We start from the raw sequence: 21,715 nt of genomic DNA on the forward strand, positions 1-21,715 counted from the left end.
CTTCGTCTCCGTGCCCACTTCTTTGACCAGGAGTCCTCCCCCCGCACGGCTGATCCTTTCTCCCGCTTTCTAAATTCTCGTTCTACTTGGACCCCTCCCTCTGGCCTTCTACCCTCTCTAGATCTTTTCATTGCTAACTGCCGACGTGACATCGGCCGTCTCCATTTCTCTGCTCCCCTCACTCACTCCAACCTAACTCCCTCTGAACTTGCAGCACTCCATTCTCTCCGATCCAACCCTAACATTATCATTAAACCTGCTGATAAGGGTGGTGCTGTTGTTGTTTGGCGAACCGACCTCTACCGTGCGGAAGCTGAACGCCAACTCTCCAACACCTCCTCCTACCTCCGCCTGGACCATGACCCCACTAGCAAACATCAAGCCATTGTTTCCAAGTTTGTCACTGACCTCATCTCCTCTGGAGATCTTCCCTCCATGGCCGCCAACCTCATAGTCCCCCAACCCCGCACAGCCCGCTTCTACCTCCTTCCCAAGATCCACAAACAGGACTGCCCTGGTAGACCCATCGTTTCAGCCTCTTCTTGCCCCACGGAACTTATCTCTTCCTATCTCGACTCTTTTTTCTCCCCTTGTCCAGTCTCTTCCCACCTACATCCGCGACTCTTCCGACGCCCTCCGTCACTTTAACAGTTTCCAGTTTCCTGGCCCCAACCGTCTCCTTTTCACCATGGACGTCCAATCCCTCTACACCTCCATCCCCCATCAGGATGGCCTTCGGGCGCTCTGTTTCTTCCTTGAACAGAGGCTCAACCAGTCCCCATCCAACACCACCCTCCTCCGCCTGGCTGAACTTGTTCTCACATTGAACAACTTCTCCTTTGACTCCACTCACTTCCTCTAAATTAAAGGTGTTGCTATGGGAACCCGCATGGGCCCTAGCTATGCCTGCCTGTTCATGGGACATGTGGAACATTCTTTGTTCCAGTCCTACTCAGGTCCCCTCCCTCACCTCTTTTTCCGGTACATCGATGACTGTATTGGTGCCGTTTCCTGCTCTCGCCCTGAACTGGATAAGTTCATTCACTTTACTTCCAATTTCCACCCTGCCCTCACCTTCACATGGTCCATCTCCGACTCTTCCCTTCCCTTCCTTGACTTCTCCGTCTCCATTTCTGGCGATCGGCTTTCAACAAACATCCACTACAAGCCCACCGACTCCCACAGCTACCTGGACTACACTTCCTCCCACCCCGCTTCCTGTAAGGACTCTATTCCTTTCTTCCAGTTTCTCCGTCTCCGCCGCGTCTGTTCTGACGATGCCACCTTCCATACTAGTGCTTCTGACATATCTTCCTTTTTCCTCAACCGAGGATTCCCCTCTACCGTGGTTGACACGGCCCTTGACCGTGTCCGTTCTATTTCCCGCACTTCTGCTCTCACCCCTGCCCCTCCCTCCCAGAACCACGATAGGGTTCCCCTTGTCCTCACCTTTCACCCCACCAGCCTCCACATTCAACGGATCATCCTCCGCCATTTCCGCCACCTCCAACGTGATCCCACCACCAAACACATCTTCCCCTCACCTCCCCTTTCAGCATTCCGAAGGGACCGCTCCCTCCGCGACACCCTGGTCCACTCCTCAATCACCCCCAACAGCCCTTCTCCTTCACCTGGCACCTTCCCGTGCAAGCGCAGGAGATGCAACACATGCCCTTATACCTCCTCCCTTCCCACTGTCCAGGGCCCCAAACACCCCTTCCAGGTGAAACAGCGATTTACTTGTACTTCTTGCAATTTAATATACTGTATTCGCTGCTCACGATGCGGTCTCCTCTACATTGGGGAGACCAAACGCAGATTGGGCGACCGCTTTGCGGAACACCTCCGTTCAGTCTGTACGGGTGACCCTGAGCTTCCGGTCGCCTGTCACTTTAATTCACCGCTTCACTCCCACTCTGATCTCTCTGTCCTCGGCCTATTGCATTGTTCCAATGAAGCTCAACGTAAGCTCAAGGAACAGCACCTCATCTTTCGATTGGGCACTTTGCAGTCTGCCGGACTCAACATTGAGTTCAACAATTTCAGATAATTATCCCTGCCCCCATTTTTCATGCAGTATGATTTTTGCCATTCCCATTTGCAACATTTTATCTTTCCTGCCTCTTACAAAAGTACAGGGTGTTCTTTCAATTTCTTCCTCCCCTCCTAACCGCCTCCCCCCCCGTCTCTGCACCTGCTTAATATCTGTTACATCTCCAGCTTTTTCTAGTTCTGATGAAGGGTCCCAGACCTGAAACGTTAACTCTGTTTCTCTCTCCACGGATGCTGCCTGGCCTGCTAAGTATTTCCAGCATTTTCTGTTGTTATTTCAGATTTCCAGCATCCGCAGTATTTTGCAATGACATTAATGAACAATGGATTACTGTTGGGCAAAACAGACTGCAGTGCACTAAAAAGGGTATCTCTCAGCACCAATACAATCCAAATGCATTGTTTTATGTTAGAAAGTGGTCAAGGCATATTTAAATACTATGGGGGAGAAATTGAGTCACGCCCCGGAAAATATTAGCACCCCCGTGGCTGAAATTGAGTGGTAGCGCCCCAAGAGGGAAGCGGGGCGCTACTGGAAGCACCCCACCTCCCTCTTGGGCGCTGTGAGGGAATATCACGTGTGGCATTTCGCGCTGCAATACTGCAGGCCTTCCTCCCCTTCTTAAAGGGGAGGGGCCTTGCGCAGCGCGACCTGGGGCCCAGCTGGGCCACCAGGGATCGGAGTGCTGGCAAAAGAGCCCAGCAGTCAAGAGAAGTGCCGGGCTCATGAAGCGCAGCCGGCACTCCGCGAGGGGGTGGGGGCGCATCAGGGGGCCGGGGACAGGAGCGGAGGCAGGTGCTGGCAGGCGGCCAGCAACAAAAATGGCTGCCTGGCACCTCGCCTTTAATTAGCGCTGCCCCGGCCGCAGGTAGGCCCCCCTGACCCTGTCGGACATAGCGTCTGGCGGTAAGTCAGGAGGCGATACCGAAGATTGCGACCGGGGCGAGAGCGGGGCGCTGTGTACGGCGCAGCACCGCAGGGCACTAACGGTTAGCGCCGCCGCTAACCTCCCGCTGAATTTCGCGGGTGGCGTTGGCAGCGCAGCGCCCAGGCGCTAGTTGCTTTGCGCCCCATTAGCAGCCTCTTAGGGCACTAACGGGAGGCGCAAAGCAACTGAATTTTCCCCCCTTAATTCTTTAGAAGTACAGGAAGTTTCTTCTAACGAGCATTCAAATATGTTAAATTGGCTGATGAGCACTGATCTAAATTAGGGCCTGTGGGGAAAAGTTGGGTAAACTACCTTTTTACTCCAATTAATGGGTTTGAATTTCCCGCGTATTTGTGCCCAGAAGCACGGGCAATCGGGGCACAAATCAAATAACGCGGCCTAAAAGATCGCAGAATTTTGGGCGTAAGCGAGTTTTGTGCCGAACTCATTTACAACCAAATCTCCTCAATCATTTCCGTTCATATACAGATCCTCTCACCCGAACGTAACTCCGCCCACAAAACTGGCCCCGTCACCCAGGTTACAAAGACGAGCATCCTACAATTGCGATGGTTCGGAGGCCCTCCTCAGAATGTGAGCAGAATTTCAGGCACAGCAGGAAACAAAGTCATTTTTATGGTTTTTTTATTGAATATTTTTGATGTTTTTTAAAATTTATCCTCACTCAGACCTGCACTGTATTTCCTGTTTCGTTGGATGCCTTTTTCTTGTCTGTTGTCTTTTAGTCTTTAATTTAGGGCAGAGGGGTATACTAAAAACTTTAGTTAATTAATCTAATAAATAAAGGCATGGCAGGGCAGCTCAATCCCGTGGAATGCACATCCTGTGCCATGTGGGAAGTCCTGGACGCTTCTCGTGGCCTGGACTGTGGTATCTTGAGGTGGCCATAGATGGAGACAGACACAGGTTAACTCCTTAACATGGTTTAATCAACACTTGCACATAAAAGCTTCTGCCATGAGGCAGCAAAAACAAAGAGTACAACCAGTACAGATCAGACTTAACTCAGGAGAGCAATTGCCACAGCACCACCTGGTGGATCAGGTTACTCATAACCTCCCAGGTTACTACACTCCTCCCCCCTTAAGATTGCCGTATGCAATTCTTAAACAATAACCCTTACTAGGTACTACGTTTTAATTAGCCAGTATGCTCTAACCATGGTTAACCCCTGACTAATTTAAGAGGTTTGTATAAGTCTTTCTGGTTGCTTGCGAATCCTTTGTGAAGGTCTTAATTCCACTTGTGGTGGATTCTCAGATTCATTCGCACTTGAGATTGGAGTAGTCTCTGATGTCGGTTTTACTCTGTCCCGCTGTGGCCTGGCAGTACCAGTGTCCACTGGCACCTTATAAGCCGTGCTGGGTCCTGGAACAGCCTCCTCTACTGCCCTTTGTTCCATCTGAGGCAGTTCCCCCGCTGCCGGCTGAAAAGCTGATCCACATGCCGACAAACCCCTCGACCATCCCCTAGTAACACGGAGTATGACACAGGTCCTGTAATGTCCTAGATTAGTCCTGGTATCCATTTAGGTCCATAACCGAAGTTCCGGGTGTACACAGAGTCCCCTATGGCGAAATGGCGAGCTTTAGTATGTTTGTCATGGTACGCTTTTTTAAGTGCCGTCTCAAACGTTAATCCTTCTTCTGACAGCAACCTTTGCTGTATACTGTTGTCATTAACTCCGCATACTAGTCTGTCCCTTAACATGACTGTGAGCGCATTTCCAAAATTACAGTCCTGTGCGAGCTTCCGAAGCTCCTCCACATACTCAGTAAAGCTTTCTTCCGGCCTCCTAATCCTCGAATTGAATTTCCATCTCTGTAGTATTTCACTAGGTTTCGGATTGAAATGATTCTTTAGTAGACTCACCAACTCGTCAAAAGATTTTTCTCCTGGCCGCTCCGGGCTCAGCAGATTCCTCATCCGTGTATAGGTTTGCGCTCCCACACAACTCAGTAAAATGGTGCTTTTCTTTTCAGCACTGTCCACCTCGTTTGCCATAAAGAAATGGCTCAGTATTTCAATATACTCCTCCCAAGACTGCGACTTGCTGTCAAAAGGTGCCACGGAGCCTACCGTTCCTGCCATCCTTGGAGTCCGGTCACTTCAGCCAAAAAATCAAACTCCGTTTCGACTCCCGCGGCCTAGCCTCGTGCTTTTCCGACTAGTTTGCTAACCAACCCGAGCACCTCTTCCGAATACTCCCTAACTATGACTGATCCACCGAAACTTTTCCGTCCTTTATTCTCGTCGCCATATGTGGTATCTTGAGGTGGCCATAGATGGAGACAGACACAGGTTAACTCCTTAACATGGTTTAATCAACACTTGCACATAAAAGCTTCTGCCATGAGGCAGCAAAAACAAAGAGTACAACAGTACAGATAAGACTTAACTTAGGAGAGCAATTGCCACAGCACCACCTAGTGGATCAGGTTACTCATAACCTCCCAGGTTACTACATGGACGAACACGTGTGCGGGAAGTGTCGCCAGCTACAGCAGCTCGAGCTCTGGGTTTCGGAGCTTGAGCGGCGACTGGAGTCATGCAGCGCCTCTGTGAAGCTGAGAAATTCGTGGAAAGCACGTTTCTGGAGGTGGTCACCCCGCAGCTTAAGAATATGCAGGCAGAGAGGGAATGGGTGACTGCCAGACAGAAGAGGAGGACCAGGCAGGCAGGGCAGAAATCCCCTGAGTGCACCTTGCTCGCTAACCAGTTTTCAGCTCTGAATACTGGTGAGGACAATGGTTACTCTGGGGAGTGCAGCCAGAGCCAAGTCCACAGCACCACGGGTGGCTCAGCTGCGCAGTGGGGGAGGAAAAAGCGTGGAAGAGCAATAGTGATAGGGGATTCAATAGGGAAACAGACAGGCGTTTCTGCGACCGCAGATGTGACTCCAGGGATGGTATGTTGCCTCCCTGGTGCCCAGGTCAAGGATGTCACTGAGTGGCTGCAGGACACTCTGAGGGAGGAGGGTGATCAGCCAGAGGTTTTTGTCCATATCTGTACCAACGACATAGGTAAAAAGAGGGATGAGGTCCTGCAGGCAAACTATAGGGAGCTAGGAGAGACATTAAAAAGCAGGACCTCAAAGGTAGTAATCACCTCCTCAGAATGCAAACAGAATTTCAGGCACGGTGCCATGTGCTAGTGAGTACAGAGGATAGAGCAGATGAATGCGTGGCTGGAGAGATGGTGCAAGAGGGAGGGCTTTAGATTCTCGGGGCATTGGGACTGTTTCTGGGGGAGGTGGGACCTGTACAAGCCTCAACAGAGCTGGGACCAATATCCTCGCGGGGGGTTTGCTAGTGCTGCTGGGGAGGGTTTAAACTAGCTTGGCAGGGGGATGCAGACCTGAGAGTATTTTCAGAAGGGAGAGAAGCAAAGCTGGAAATGGAGGACAGAAAATTAGTAAGCGAGTTTGGAAGGCAGAGGAAACAAGGGCTAGGAAACGGACAACAAGGCAGTTTGGCAGTGCTAAATGGTATATACTTTAATGTCAGGAGTCTAGAAAATAAGGGAGATGAGCTAAGGGCACAGATAGACACGTGGGAGTATGCTATTATAGCCATTACTGAGACATGGCTGAAAGAAGGGCAGGAATGACAGCTCAGCATTCCCGGTTACAGGGTTTTCAGGTGAGATAGCGAGGGGGATAAAAAAGGAGGGGGGTCGCAATATTAATTAAAGAGACAATTACAGCTGTGAGGAAGGATGATATGTTAGAAGGATCATCAAATGAGGCCATATGGGTTGAACTAAAGAGGCAGCCACACTGCTGGGAGTGTACTATAGATCCCCAAACAGTCCGAGGGAGATAGAAGAGCAAATTTAGAGGCAAATTTCTGACAAATGCAAAAACAATAGGGCAGTAATAGTGGGGGATTTCAATTACCCCAATATTAACTGGGATACTACCAGTGTAAAATGTATAGCGAGCGCAGAATTCCTAAATTGCATTCTGGAGAACTTTTTTAGCCAATATGTAGCAAGCCCAACAAGAAGGGGGTGCAGTTCTGGATTTAGTTTTAGGGAATGAAGCTGGGCAGGTGGAAGGAGCATCAGTGGGAGAGGATTTGTGTGATAGTGATCTTGATTCAGTTAGTTTTAGCATAATTATAGATAAGGACAAAGAAAAAACAGGAGTAAAGGTTCTAAATTGGGGGAAGGCCAATTTCACTAGGTTGAGAAGTGATTTAGCAAAAGTGGACTGGAAACGGTTACTTGAAGGTAAATCAGTGTCAGAGCAGTGGGAGGCATTCAAGAGGGAGACACATGGAGTTCAGGGTAAACCTGTTCCCACAAAGAAAAAGGGTAGAACTGCCAAATTTAGAGCCCCTGGATGACGAGGTGCTTACAGGGTAAGATGAGGCAAAAAAGGGAGGTTTATATCAGATATCGTGAGCTCAATGCTGCAGAAAGCCTAGCTCAATGCTGCAGAAAGCCTAGAAGAGTATAGAATGTGTAGGGGTGAAATTAAGAAGGAAATTAGGAAAGCAAAAAGGGGGCATGAAAAAATACTGGCAAATAGAATCAAAGAAAACCCAAAGATCTTTTATAATTACATGAAGAGCAAGAGGATAACTAACGAAAGAGTAGGGCCTATCCGGGACCAAAATGGTGATCTATGTGTGGAGGCAGAGGATGTAGGTAAGGTACTTAATGAATACTTTGCAGCTGTCTTCACAAAAGAGGGGGATGATGCCGACGTTGAGGTTAAGGAGGAAGATAGTGATATATTGGATGGGGTAAACATAGTCAGAGAGGAAGTATTAAAGGGTTTAGCATCCTTGAAAGTATATAAATCGCCAGGGCCGGATGAAATATATCCGAGACTATTAAAAGAAGCAAGGGAGGAAATTGTGGAGGCTCTGACCATCATTTTCCAATCCTCCCTGGCTACAGGAGTGGTGCCAGAGGATTGGAGAACTACTAAAGTTGTACCATTGTTTAAAAAGGGAGGAAGGGATAAACTGAGCAATTACAGGCCAGTGAGTTTAACCTCGGTGGTGGGCAAATTACTGGAATCAATTCTGAGGGAGAGTATAAACCTTCATTTAGAAAGACACAGATTAATCAAGGAGGGTCAGCATGGTTTGTTAAGGGAAGGTCGTGTCTGACTAACTTGATTGAATTCTTTGAGAAGGTAACAAGGAAGGTCGATGAGGGCAGTGCATTTGATGTAGTCTACATGGATTTAGCAAGGCTTTTGACAAGGTCCCACATGGCAGGCTGATCAAAAGAGTAAAAGCCCATGGGATCCAAGGGAGAGTGGCAAATTGGATCCAAAATTGGCTCAGTGGTAGGAAGCAAAGGGTACTGGTTGAGGGGAGTTTTTGTGACTGGAAGGCTGTTTCCAGTGGGGTTCCACAGGGCTCAGTACTCAATCTCTTACTTTTTGTAGTATAAATGATTTAGACTTAAATTTAGGGGGCATGATAAAGAAATTTGCAGATGATACAAAAATTGGCCATGTGGTTGACAGTGAGGAGGAAAGCTTTAGACTGTAGGAAGATATCAATGAACTGGTCAGTTGGGCAGAAAAGTGGCAAATGGAATTCAATCTGGAAAAGTGAGGTAATGCATTTGGGGAGGGGTAACAAGGCAAGGGAATACACAATTAATGGGAGGATACTGAGAGGTGTGGAGGAACAGAGGGATCTTGGAGTGTATGTCCACAGATCCTTAAAGGTAGCAGGACAGGTCGATAAAGTAGTTAAAAAGGCATACGGAATGCTTTCCTTTATTAGCCGAGGCATAAGAGCAGGGAAGTTATGCTAGAACTGTATACAACACTGGTTAGGCCACAGCTTGAGTACTACGTGCAGTTCTGGTCGCCACATTACAGGAAGGATGTGATTCTACTGGAGAGGGTGTAGAGGAGATTTACGAGGATGTTGCCAGGACTGGAAAACTTCAGCTATGAGGAAAGATTGGATAGGCTGGGGTTGTTTTCCTTGGAACAGAGGAGGCTGAGGGGAGATTTAATTGAGATGTATAAAATTATGAGGGGCCTAGATAGAGTGGATAGGAAGGACCATTTTCCCTTAGCAGAGGAGTTAAGAACCAGGGACATAGATTTTAAAAAGTTGGAAGAAGGATTAGAGGGGAGATGAGGAAAAAAAATTTCACCCAGAGGGTGGTAGGGGTCTGGAACTCACTGCCCGAAAGGGTGGTAGAGGCAGAAACCCTCATCACATTTAAAAAGTACTTGGATATGCACTTGAAGAGCCAGACCCTACAGGGCTACGGACCTAGTGCTGGAAGGTGGGATTAGGCTGGGTAGCTCTTTTCCGACCGGCACGGACACGATGGGCCAAATGGCCTCCTCTGCGTCGTAATTTTTCTATGAATCTAAGTAACAGCCCGTTTGCAGGTTCTTAAACTCGCTGTGCCTAATGCGTATGAATGATGGTTAAATGAGTTTGGAACTTTAGTTTTCATACTTCCTTGAGCCCTGATTTACGTCGATGTTAAGTTTGGACCTATTCTAAAGAGATTTGCAGGAAATCTGAGCGTAACTTGGCATTGACAGAGTGGGCGCAGGATTGGGCAGAGATTCGAGTCCAACTTCCAGTCTTGACAAAGGGTTTCGACCTGAAACGTTGACTCTTTCTCTCTCCACGGATGTTGCCTGGCCTGCTGAGTTTTTCCAGCATTTTCTGTTGTTATTCCTAACTTCCAGGTTGTGCCCACGCAAAAAAGTCCAGGCCAACGTGTGGATATTCTTTTTGAGGGGTAGGGTTCTTTTCCATTAATAGTTGATTAATTTAATATTTGTACTAATCTAAAAGTTTAAGTTTTTTTTTAATTGCTACTTTTTAAAAATTCCGTTAAAGTGAAGGTTATCCTGCTGCAGAAGGTAAGCTGTTGCTGTAGAGAATCGTTTGGCCAATCGTGTCTGTATGGCCCTTTGCTGGAGCAATGTAAAACTAATCCCACTGCCCTGCTCTCTCCCCATAGTCCAGTATCTTCCTCTGCATCAAATATTTAGCCAATTTTCTCTTCAAAATGGAATGGTCTCTGCCTTAACCACCCACTGTTTTAAAGTATTCCTTCCTCCAAAATATCTTGTGTACAAAGAACTTTTTCCTAACCCCTCTCCTCACTCTCTGTGATCATTTTGAATTGATGACCTCTTGTCACTGAATCCCCAACCAGAGGAAATAATCTTTCTCTATTCACCTAATTTTAAAACTTCTATTAAATTTCCTCAGCTTTCTGTGCTCTAGTGGAATAGCCTCAGTATCTCGATTCTCTCCCTGGCAATTAATGTACCTCATCCCTAGCACTATCCTGGTGGTTCTATGCTGCACTCTATTGCTTTAATGTCCTTTCTATAATGGAGCACCCAAAACTGCACACAATACTTTAATGGTGATCTAACCAACATTTTGCATAAATTTATCATTTTTAACTGTTGAGCTCTAGGTCCCTATTTATAAAACCCCAAAATACTATTGGCCTTTTTTAATAGTTCAGTCTACCTGGAGGATGGGAGACCAGCCAGGAGCGCATTGGAATAGTCCAGTCTGGAGGTGACAACAGCATAGGTGAGCATTTCAGCAGCAGATAAGCTGAGCTAGGGGCAGAGATGAGCAATATTATGGAGGGGGAAGTAGATGGTCTTTGTATTGGAAAGGATATGGGGTTAAAAGCTCAGCTGAGGATGAAATAAGAATGCTGAGGTCACAAACAGTCTGATTCAACCTGAGACAGTGGCCAGGGAGATGGATGATATTGGTGGCTAAGGTACCAGCCGAAAACAAGACAGAACTGCTTCATTTTTGTCACAAGAAGGATGGAGTGATCAACTGTGTCAAACACTACAGAAAGGTCAAGGAGGAAAAGGCGGCTTGGTCACAGTCACAAAGGACATCATCGGTGACTGATAAGGGCAGTTCCAGTGCTGTGGGCAGATTGGAAACCATATTAAAGGGATTCGAAGAGGGAGTGATGGAAGAGGTGAGGACTTTAGATAGGAAGGAGAGATTAGAGACAGGGTGATAGTTGGAGAGGACAGAGGAATCAAGGGAGGTTTTTATTTTGAGGAGAGGGATGATGACGGCAGTCTTGATAAGCGGGGAAACATGGTTTGAAAAGAAGGAACCACTGACAATGTTAGCGAGCAGAGGGTCAAGCGAGGGTAGTTGTGTGATGAGATGAGTCAGTAGGTGTTTGCAAGCACAGGTGATGAGTTTTATGGAGGAAATGAGTGTCATGAGGGCCGATGAGAAGATTGGGGAGATCGCCTGCAGCGTGATATGGGATCAGGACAAGGGTATTGGGAGGGATGGGAGGAGTAAGGGTAGTGGATGAGATGGTTTCAAAAGGTTGGTCTTTATCTTTGAGAGAAATAAATCCATGAGCTTGTCATTTTGAGGTGAAAAGGGGGGAGCAGAGGAAGAAGGTTGGAGAAGAACATTTATCATTGAAAAGAAAAACCTGGTGTTGTCCTTACCTTCCAAGATAATCCTGGAGTAATGGTAGGAGTTAGATGGAGAAAGGGAGGTGCTGTATTGCTTTAGATTATCAAATCCAATCTAGTGATGAACAACCAAACCAGTCATGTGTCAGGTTTGTTCTAATCTGCAGCCGTCAGTTTTAAGGGTGGAGAGACAAGGATAGTACCGGGAACAATGGGGATGGGAGATAGTGAGGCAGTTGGGGAGGAAAAGAGCAATGAAGGTAGAGGTAAGGGAACTGTTGGGCAAGAGAATGGCTCATCAGGCCGACAGCAGCATTTGTGTCAAGGTTGGTGAAAGGCTAGTCGAAAGGAAGCTGGGAGTTTGAGAAGGTGTTGGAAAAGGAGCTGGGAGATAGTTTTCTTTAGGAGCAAATTGCAGAAGGGTTTGAAGAAGGCAGGCCAATGTGAAAGTTCAGGAATTCATTAGAGGTGGCATGATTGAAAATAGAGGCCGTGGAGATGGCAAGACGTCTTGAGATGACAAGGAGAAGGGAGTTTCTGTCAGTGTGGGTGGGCATGTGCGCATAAAGGGTGAATTGAGTAAGGGGAGAAGAGGAGAGGGAACAGGGTGATTAAGATGAAGATTGAAATTTTGGAGGATAAGAAGTTGCTCAGTGCAGAGGGAAGGAAAGTAAAGGGAAGAGGAAGGAAATCTTAACCTAGAAAGGTGGCAGGAGACATGGGAGAGCAGAAGACATTTTAAAAAGTGGTAGGAGGGTGAGATGCTGAGAGTAGAAGGTGACAACTTGTGAGAGCAGAACAAGGACCCACGGGTTCAAACTAGTAAAAAGAAAATTTAGGAGTAAAATCAGGAAGTTCTTCTTCACACAGAAAGTGATAAACACATGGAATGGATACTGGATAGTGTATTGCAGGTAAAAACTTGGAATCATTTAAGAACCAGTTAGATGCTGCAATGGGGAGACTTTAGGGTATTTCTGGATGGATGAACTAAGATGGAGAAAATGGCCTACCTCATCTGTAATTAACTTGTGAGCTTGTGAATAAGGCGGCTGGTTGAGATGGGACCTGGCAATGGGAGCCATGCCACTGCCATGATGGTTAGGGTGAGTGACGTGATGAAATGAAGTGTCAGGTGGGGCAGCCTCATTTGGGGGGAAAGTGTTACTAACTGTGAGCCAAGTTTCAGTATGGTCCAGGATATTATTTAACCCAGTTAGGATAAGCGTTTAGGTGGTGTGATCCTTTTTTGTAATAAAGCAGACATTTTGAAGGGCAGTGTGCAGTATATGCATAGTAGGAGACTGTCAGAGATGATCAGAAAGGAGGGCAAGAACAGATATTTTGATTTCAGATTTATCCACCAATGAGACAACAGTGCTAAGCATAGCCTTTTCCAAACTTCTAGGGCACCAAAACTCAAACAGGAAAACTAGCCATCAAGAAATAGAAGCCCAAATGAAACTGAGTTGCCTGGGTTTTGTGGGTCAGAGTGCCAGGGTCTCGCACAGTTTGTTTGGCAACCCACCCGGACTGCCCAGGAGTCTCTCGGAATTGAGGATTGATCTCCCAGGCACTTCAATGAGCAAATAACAACAGAAAACGCTGGTAAAACTCAGCAGGCCAGGCAACATCCGTGGAAATGAGCAACCCGGGAAAAATATTTACAAGCTCACCAGGTGACCGGCGCTGCTGTATCTGCAACGCTGCAGTTTGTTCTTTCTCGGTTCCTACCTGACTCGGTACAGCCAGCCTCCCGGAGTGTGTCTGCACACGCGGCCACTCCACTCACACAATACAGCGGTTTCAGCGGCGCCAGGAATTGTGGGCATCTGATGCCACCATTGCTGTTTTTGGTATCCGATATCACATGATCAAACCTCCATTATGTCCAACAAGAGTTGGAAACCCTATCACACAGCCATCCGCAAGCTGAATGTACAACCACTGGAAGCTGCTGAAACTAGCTACTAGGAAGATAGGGTTTAGCAAACTGATAGCACTAATGCAGGTCTTGCGTGCAATGTAAAAGCAGTTGCAATAGTGTTGAATTCCCCTGTACTTAAATGCAGATTATATCTTAACCTCAAGTGTTAATGTCACTATCACCACTCTGCTGTCAGCTTACTGCAGAAACCCACAACCATAGCTGTTTGTGTGAGACCAATCTGCTCCTGTAAACTCACTTTAAGCTGCCTTAGTGACTGAACCTTATTTTCTGTGTGTTTTCTTCAATTCTCCCCCTTCCACCCCTCAGGGCACTGACTCTTGCTAAAATACAGATCCACCCACATCCACAGCTCTCTGGTATCTCTCTCGAGTGGTTTTCTTTTATCTGTGAGCCTCCACATTGAGTATCAGCAGGTTCTTTGACCGAGGAGGAGCATCAGAGCCTGAGCCCCACTTCACACCCGAGGCCAGTCCTGTCCTTATCAATGAACAAACAGAAAAATTAGGCTTCACCAAAACCAGAAATGTATCATCTTGTCCTAATTCTGCTAGTCTGTTGGGCTCCAAAAATAAAAGTGTTCATGTGGTCAGGTGCATGAGTCCAGTAACTGCCTCCTTCAATCGCAGCTTCTAAACAAGCTGTACAAAGTTTAGTCTGTGAAGGCCATCTAGTGCTGGTTAAATAAATTTCCTCTATAACAGGACAAAAGAAATGGATGGAAAGGTCTGTCACCTAGTGTTCAACATTGGTACTACCACCACCTCAGTCTGAGGCAAACGATCCTTTTATTAAAAATCCTAATTTTTCCGCCAAGCTTTCTCCCCTCCCCCCCTTTAGTTCAAAGGCATCAATCGCCTGCTGGAGTACAGTTCCATGATTGTTGGGCATCCTCTGGTACCTCACTGAAACAGCTATTACTCACGTGTGAGCCTTCACCGTGAGTGTTGGCAGACAATTCAACTGTGAGGGCATCACAGCCATGTCCAACCCTATCCACATATACCTATAATCTGTTATCCACCCAATATTCACAAGTGTGCACTTTCCAGAAAGGGTCACTGGATAGTGATTAGTAGTAGGAACTCTGGCTGCTTTTTGTTTGGTTTTTCTTCATCCTAACCCAACTGGAGCGTGCCTATCCTCAGCCTGGCTGAGGTAAGTGTAGTGTATGTGCTTTAAGTCAGAACTACTTTTTACAGCTCCTGTATACTGTAGTACCGGCAGTAACCACACCGGTATATAAGCTGTGCGCATGCCTCTGTACTCCAGTCTAGCGATGACCCTCCTCCAGTAAAGACCTGTTGTTTGTTTATGTACAGCATCCGTGTAATTCTTTATCCACTGAACCACGGATCTAACAGTGGTGACGAGTGTTGATGCGAATCTACCTGCAACATTAAACAAAAAACAAAAAAATAGTCGAGTCCAGGAACACGGGCGTCGACCGCGAGCAACCGCCCAGCAGTCAGGCAGAGATCCAACTTCGCTGGGGAGGCTGTGGAGAGCCGGGCTTGGTTCCCCAGCCACAATGAGCAGTAAGAGACCGACGACAGGTCCTGAGCAGACCCTTCCCGAGCAGCGGTGGCTGGAGCCGACCGATGGCAGAGAGAGAGAGCCGGGCAGCGTCGACGGGGTAAGAAAGAGGGTGAAGAGAGCAGGGCGCAGCCGGGGATTGATCACCGAGCAGCGTCGAGGAAAAATACTGCAAACCGGAGAGAGAGAGGGTAAGAAACAGCCAGGTTCTAGACTGAGCGGTGTCGACAAATATCAAGAGAAGAACGCGCAGAGCACAGCCAGGGATCACGGGCTGATCAGGGTCCGCGGGGCGAAGCAAGGGGAGACGCCATTGAGCCGCGGAGAAGCAGGGAGAGCGCGGGAGGCGCCATTGAGCCGTGGAGAAGCAGGGAGAGCGCGGGAGGCGCCATTGAGCCGCGGAGAAGAAGGAAGAGCACGGGAGACGCCATTTTGCGAAGCCACAGCGGAGAAGATGGGCGAGCGCGGGAAGGAAGGAAAGCGCAGGAGACGCCATTTTGTGCCAGCGGAGAAGGGGAAGCGCGGGAGGCGCCATTGGGGATAGTTAACGCACAACCAAGGATGCCGAAGAGTGGCAGTATCTCTACGTTCGACAATGAAGTCGAAGATTGGGCGACATATGTGGAACGTATTGAGGTGTACTGCAGGGCGAATGAAGTGCCAGATGCTAATAAAGTACTGGTTCTGTTAAATTCCATGGGTGCAAAAACTTATGGGTTACTGCGAAATCTAATAACCCCAGAGAAGCCGGTAAACAAGGATTTTGGAAGCATAGTAGAAATCCTACAGGACCACTTAAGCCCCACACCGCTGCTGATAGCAGAACGATTTAAGTTCCATAAAAGGAACCAACACAAAGACGAAAGCAATGCTGAGTACCTAACGGAACTGCGCAAGCTATCGAAATACTGCCAGTTTGGAGCGGAACTAGCAGACACGTTAAGGGACAAGTTTGTGTGTAGGCTACAAAGTGAAGGAACCCAGAAACGGCTTCTATCAGAAAAGGACCTTACGCTGGACAAAGCTTTCAATATGGCAGTATCACACGAAGCAGCCGCAAGGGGCGCTGCAGAGATACAACGGAGACCGCAAGAATACGGCACCAACGAAATGACCTATGGAACAGGGAAGTGCTATCGCTGCGGCAGAACAACACATGACCAGAAAGATTGTTGGTTCAAGGACCAAGTGTGCAGACAGTGTGGGAAAGCAGGACACATAGCAAGAGTCTGCAGGTCTGGGAAGAAAACCAACAGTAAGAAATCTCCACAGGAGAAGTACAAAAAGGTACACCAGGTGATGGACAGTGGTTCAGACGAACAGAAAAGTGACACAGACTCCGGAAGCAAGGAGCTGGGTTGTCTGAAACTACATAATGTAACCGAAATAGAGGATCACCAGACTATCTGGGTTACACTCAAGATAGACGGAGTCCAAGTGGAAATGGAATTGGACACAGGGTCAGCTCTAACAGTCATAAATCAAAGAGACTTCAAGCGGCTATTTTCACACATACCCTTGAAAGCTACAGAGATTGTCTTGAAGACGTATACGGGGCAAAAAGTCTACCCCAAAGGAAAAATAAGGGTGAAAGTGACATATAAAGGTCAGGAAATACCTAAAATGGATATATATGTATTGCCAAATGGAGGGCCACCACTGCTAGGACGTGAGTGGATCCGGAAGATACATTTAGATTGGCATTCCATACAGGCACTGAAGGTGGAGGCCAAAAAGGATGATGACGTCACACCTGGACGACTGTCAAAAATGCTAACTGACGCAAAAGAAGTGTTCCAGGAGGGACTAGGAACACTAAAAGGAATAACAGCAACAATTAAAATAGAGGATAATGCAAGCCCAAAGTTTCTGAAGGCCAGACCAGTGCCTTATGCGATCAGACCAGCGGTTGAAGCAGAGCTGGAAGGGTTGGAACATTCAGGAGTACTGTCCAAAGTGGACTGGAGCGAGTGGGCTACACCCATCGTCTCTGTAATGAAGAGGTCATTGAGTAATACGCCTGGGGAACCAAAGAAGATCTGCATCTGTGGGGATTTTAAGGTGACAGTGAACCCAATCCTTCACACTGTGCAATATCCGCTTCCACGAATTGAGGATATTTTCGCCTCGCTATCTGGTGGTAAATGCTTCACCAAAATTGATCTAGCCCAGGCGTACTTGCAAATGGAGGTAGAAGAAGCTTCGAAACATTACCTTACGATCAACACCCATAAAGGTCTCTATCAATACAACCGGCTGGTGTTTGGAGTAGCCTCGGCTCCGGCTATCTGGCAAAGGGCGATGGATCAGGTCCTGCAAGGGATTCCAGGGACCCAGTGTTATTTGGACGACATCTTGGTCACGGGCGAAAATGACGGTGATCACCTCGCTAATTTGGAGAAGGTGCTCGCCAGATTAAAGGAATATGGGCTACGAGCTAATCGCCACAAGTGCGAGTTTTTCCAGAAACAGATCTCGTATTGCGGCCACGTCATCGATGAAGAGGGGTTACATAAGTCCCCTGACAAGATTGAGGCAGTAGTCAAGGCTCCAGCACCGGAAAGTGTGTCACAACTGAGGTCGTTCCTCGGGCTGGTAAACTATTACCACAAGTTCTTACCAAATTTGTCTACGGTACTACACCCGTTGAACACCCTACTGTAAACCGGGGTACCATGGAAGTGGGATGACGAACGTAGACGAGCTTGCCAGAAGTGTAAAGAATTGATCACATCAAAAGAGGTGTTGGCCCATTTCAACCCAGCACTACCAATTCATTTGGCATGTGATGCATCGCCCTACGGCATTGGAGCGGTGCTGTCGCACAAATTCCCAGACGGGTTGGAGAGGCCAGTGGCCTTTGCGTCTCGGTCACTAACCTCAGCCAAGCGCAACTACGCCCAGATTGACAGGGAGGCCCTCAGCCTAGTATGGGGAGTAAAAAAATTCAACCATTATCTGCATGGGCAGAAGTTCACCTTGCTGACTGACCACCAACCACTTGTCTCCATCTTTAATCCTAAGAAGGGTGTGCCAGTAATGACTGCACAGCGGTTATAAAGATGGTCCCTGTTTCTAGGGGCGAATCAATATGAAATAGAATATAAAGGCACGAAACAGCATGGGAACGCTGATTGGCTATCGCGCCTGCCACTGCCTACGGTGGAGGAAGCACCAGCAGTGGACCCTATCGAGATATTTTATTCGTCGATAATTGAACGATTGCCAGTAACAAACGCGGATATAGAGAAGGAGACCCGCAATGATCCGACGCTGTCACGGGTATATGAATTGACGGTGAGGGGATGGCCAACACATGGCGACTCACTGTTGCCAGCGTTCTCATCCAGAAGAGAACAGCTGTCAGTATGCCAGGGGACAGTGATGTGTGGATCCAGAGTGGTGATTCCACCCAAGTTAAGGGAGAGAGTGCTAAAGGAGCTACATGAAGGTCATCTAGGGGGAGTGAAAATGAAAAGCCTTGCTAGGGCTTATGTGTGGTGGCCGGGAATCGATCAACAAATCGAAGACCTAACTAAGAGCTGCTTAGGATGCCAGGAGGTCCAAAATGCACCACCACATGCCCCTCTACACCCATGGGAGTGGCCCTCCTCTCCATGGCAACGGGTGCACATTGATTTCGCTGGTCCATTCATGGACTCAATGTTCTTAATAGCAGTGGATGCTCATTCAAAGTGGCCTGAGGTGATAAAGATGTCTTCAACCACTACAGAGAAAACGATTGCAGTCCTACGGACCATCTTTGCCAGAAACGGGTTGCCAGAGCAGATCTGCTCTGATAATGGACCACAGTTTGTGTCCGACGAGTTCCAAAAATTCATGAAAAGGAATGGGGTAAGGCATTACACATCCGCCCCGTATCATCCAGCCACCAATGGATTGGCTGAGAGGTTCGTACAAACCTTTAAGAAGGCGATAAAGGCCATGTGCAACGAGGAAATTCCACTACAGCATAAGATGGACAATTTCTTATTAGCCTACCGAAACGCGACACATGCAGTTACCAACCAGACCCCGGCCATGATGTTCTTTAACCGAAGGTTGAGATCACGTTTGGACTTGCTCAGACCAAATGTGCGAAGAAATGTTGAGGACAAACAATCCCAGCACATCAACGAGAAGCCGACAAGGAGCTTCAATGTAGGGCAACCAGTCTTGGCCCGTGACTATCGAACAGAGAAGTGGCAACCCGGAACGATATGTACAAGGCAGGGGCCATTAATGTACACAGTGGATGTCGGGGAGAACATTGTGAGACGCCACGTCGATCAGATCTTAGCGTCGCAGGAAGGCGTCAACCCCATGTCTCGAGTACCTGGGGATGAACCCGACATACCGGTAGCATCTACTTCAGACCCAGTAGCAGTGGAACCCGATGAACTACCCGATGAAAAGGGGTCAGAATCGCCTCTGCACCAAGAACAAGAACCTCCGGAAAGGCGCTATCCCGAAAGGGTCAGGAAGCCGCCCCAAAGACTGAATCTATAAATGGACTTTTTGTTATTGAATGTACATGTAAAAATGTAATTTGAATATTAAGGGGGTATTATTAATCTAAAAAGGGAGGAATTGTAGTGTATGTGCTTTAAGTCAGAACTACTTTTTACAGCTCCTGTATACTGTAGTACCGGCAGTAACCACACCGGTATATAAGCTGAGCGCATGCCTCTGTACTCCAGTCTAGAGATGACCCTCCTCCAGTAAAGACCTGTTGTTTGTTTATGTACAGCATCCGTGTGATTATTATCCACTGAACCACGGATCTAACAGTAAGTCCAGGGCTTTATGGCTGTACTACTCACTGACTAAAACCATCATTACAATTGAAGGCAACGTATTGACATGGGTCGGTAAGAAAGACTTGCATTTATACAGCGCCTTCCATGACCACAAGATGTCCCAAAGCGCTTTACAGCCAATGAAGTACTTTTTGAAGTGTAGTCACTGTTGTAATGTTAGAAGGTAGGAGACAGAGTAGGGATAATGGGTATGTACTCCAATTGGCAGGATGTGACTAGTGGTGCCCCCCAGGGATCTGTACTGGGGCCTCAGCTTTTCACTATATTTATAACTGACTTTGATGAAGCAATCAAGAACCATACATCTAAGTTTGTTGATAACACTAAGTTAGGTGGCCAGTAAATAGTGTAGATAGGAGCAGAAAGATGCAAAGGGACATCGATAGATTAAGTGAGTGGGCAAAACTGTGGCAGATGGAGTTCAATGTGGGGAAGTGTGAGGTCATCTACTTTGGACCTAAGAAAGATAGATCAGAGTATTTTCTAAATGGTGAAAAGCTGGGAACTGTGGAGCAGCAGAGAGATTTAGGGGTCCATGTACAGAAATCATTAAAAGCTAGTGATCAGATACAAAGAATAATTTAAAAGGCTAATAGAATGTTAGCCTTTATCTCGAGGGAGCTGGAATAAAAAGGGGTGGAAGTTAGGCCACAGTTGTATAAAGCTCTGGTTAGACCCCATCTGGAGCACTGCGTTCAGTTCTGGGCACCGCACCTTGGGAAGGATTGGGAAGGATATATGGGCCTTGGAGGGGGTGCAGGGCAGATTCACCAGAATGATAACAGGGCGAAAAGGGTTAAATTACGAGGACAGGTTGCACAGACTAGTCTTGTATTCCCTTGCGTATAGAAGATTAAGGGATGATCTAATTGAGGTGTTCAAGATGATTAAAGGATTTGATAGGGTAGATCGCGAGAAACTAATTCCCCTGATGGGAGAGTCCAGAACAAGGGAGAATAACCTTAAAATTAAAGCTAGGCCGTTCAGGGGTGAAGCCAGGAAACACTTCTTCACACAAAGGGTAGTGGAAATCTAGAACTCTCTGCCAAAAAGCTGTTGAGGCTGGGGGTCAGTTGAAAATTTCAAAGCTGAGATTGATAGATTTTTGTTAGGCAAGGGTATTAAGGGATACGCAACCAAGGGGGGTAAATGGAGTTGCGATACAGATCAGCCCTGATCTAGTTGAATGGCGGAACAGGTTCAAGGGGCCCAATGGCCGACTCCTGTTCCTATGGGCTGGATTTTGTCAATGGGGAGCTTTTGGAGGCGGGACTCCCACTTGTCAGGTTTTAGTCCCGCCTCCATCGACTTGTGGCCAACCCACACTATTTTCCCTTGATTGACCTTGTTAAGCCCGCCCAGCGGGCTTAGCAGGCCAATTAAGGGAAAGCCGGTTACTGGTGACGTCAGCGAGTGACGTTTCATCTGTCAAGAGCCTTTGACAGATGAAATGCCATCGTTTGACAGCTCTGTGAAGCTGTCAAACACTGACAATCTGTCTTCTAACTTGAGTCCTGTCACTCAGGCTGAGTTAGAGAACTCTCCTGAGCAGAAAGCAGAAGGCTGCAGCTTTCGACAGTTCAGCGGCCATTCTGCTTTCTGTGCCGGTGAGCTGAGGGACTCGCGAGACCTGAAGGGGTGAAGCCTGCAGGAAGAAGTAAAGGTAATTAAAACTTATTAAAACATTTTAAACACACCTCACACACTTACCTCTGCACACATGCACCCATCACTCACCTGCACACCGGACATCTCGGCCCCTCCGACCCCCAGAGACCCACGGCTCGCCTCACTGACCCTGGCGAGGTTCGGAGCCTGCGGGAAGCCCACACTTTAGGTGGCAAAATAGGGATTATCCAAAAAACTGCCTATTGACTACCTGTTAACAGGCAATTAATTGGCACTAATCCCCTTCCCGCCTCGAGGAGGCGGCTCCATGCACGGGTCGGCTACCCGCCTCCTGGGAAGATGGCACGGA

This window comes from Somniosus microcephalus, chromosome 16, assembly GCF_052327205.1.
Source record: "Somniosus microcephalus isolate GS21.2 chromosome 16, FLI_Smic_1.0, whole genome shotgun sequence".
Classification (NCBI taxonomy): domain Eukaryota; kingdom Metazoa; phylum Chordata; class Chondrichthyes; order Squaliformes; family Somniosidae; genus Somniosus; species Somniosus microcephalus.